We start from the raw sequence: 1,307 nt of genomic DNA, 5'->3' as shown, positions 1-1,307 counted from the left end.
AAAAAAAAAAAAAAAAAAAAAAAAAAAAAAAAAAAAAAAAAAAAAAAAAAAAAAAAAAAAAAAAAAAAAAAAAAAAAAAAAAAAAAAAAAACCATGTACAGGTGAGTGAATAGATGAGTTAAAAAGTTTTTGGACGCTTCCAAGGTTTTCAGATTCTTAAAAAATACGGTTTTCTTGTTCAAATATTAACATTAGATAAAAGGCTACCATGTTAAAAGAATCTAACAGCCTTTATTTTCATATGATCTAACACTACATCAAACATTTCAGCCCTTCCAATGTCTGGAAAGATATGGGAAGATAGGGAAAGAGTAAATAACTTTGCCAAATTACAGACTGGAAGCAAGTAATGTATCTCATTTTCCTTCCTGGGCAAATTTGCTAGGTTCCCAACCTTCCCCCTGCTCCCCATAACAATTCTGCTGATTTGTCTATGCCTCAGTTTAAGATGGGTCATCTCAGGCATTTAGACAGAAATGCATGGGAATCTCAATTTTCATAGGAGGAAGGACTAGAATTGCTGATCTGTGGGGCATGACCGGTGAGTGCAGCAGCCTCTCAAATCACTGAACTTACCCACCTTGGCACCTGTATCACTGAGGTTGCTGGAGAAAGTAGGAGGGCACAGAGCAAAGACCACACTGAGACCACACAAAGACCACACTGAGCTGCTCCGTGGAGGGAGGGTCTATTAACTGGTCCATAGTTGCTATAGAAGCAGACCCCCATGGATTCATTGAGTTCCTCCTGCTCCTGACTCTGTTCTTTGTTGTCTTAATTGTGGCATGCTTCAACCTGTGCAACTCTGAAACAGGGCTGTCCCTGAGTGATCTGATACTACAGAACAAGCTTGCCTTTCTGTCCTTGCCACTTCACCACCGTAGGCACCAATTAGTCTTGTAGATGAAGCCACACAGTTTACATAGTGTTTTCAAGGCTAAGGCTGGAGATTGTAAAATCAGCCCAGGGTAGTTTCGCAGTTAGGTCAGTGCCTTTTCTTGTTGTATTTGTTATAAAGAAATACGAGGCCAGGGGTGGTGGCTCATGCCTGTAACGCCAGCACTTTGGGAGGCCGAGGTGGTTGGATCTCTTGAGGCCAGGAGTTCAAGATCAGCCTGGCCAACATGGTGAAATCCTGTCTTTACTAAAAATGCAAAAATTAGCTGGGTATGGTGAGTCATGCCTGTAGTCCCAGCCACTCGGGAGGCTGAGGCAGGAGAATCATTTGAACCTGGGAGATGGAGGTTGCGGTAAGCCGAGATCATGCCATTGCACTCCAGTCTGTGACACAGAGTAAGACTCCATCT

General features: G+C 42.0%; 1 protein-coding gene across 1 annotated transcript in view; it reads right to left on the bottom strand.

The window, feature by feature from the left end:
- Positions 1 to 1,307, bottom strand: part of SLC19A3 (solute carrier family 19 member 3) — a 30,588-nt gene that overhangs the window by 11,026 nt on the left and 18,255 nt on the right. The window lies entirely within an intron of this gene.

The sequence above is a fragment of the Cebus imitator genome, unplaced genomic scaffold, assembly GCF_001604975.1.
Source record: "Cebus imitator isolate Cc_AM_T3 unplaced genomic scaffold, Cebus_imitator-1.0 Scaffold57, whole genome shotgun sequence".
NCBI lineage: Eukaryota > Metazoa > Chordata > Mammalia > Primates > Cebidae > Cebus > Cebus imitator.
Note: the sequence above shows the minus strand (reverse complement) of the source record. Positions and strands in the feature narration are given on the sequence as shown.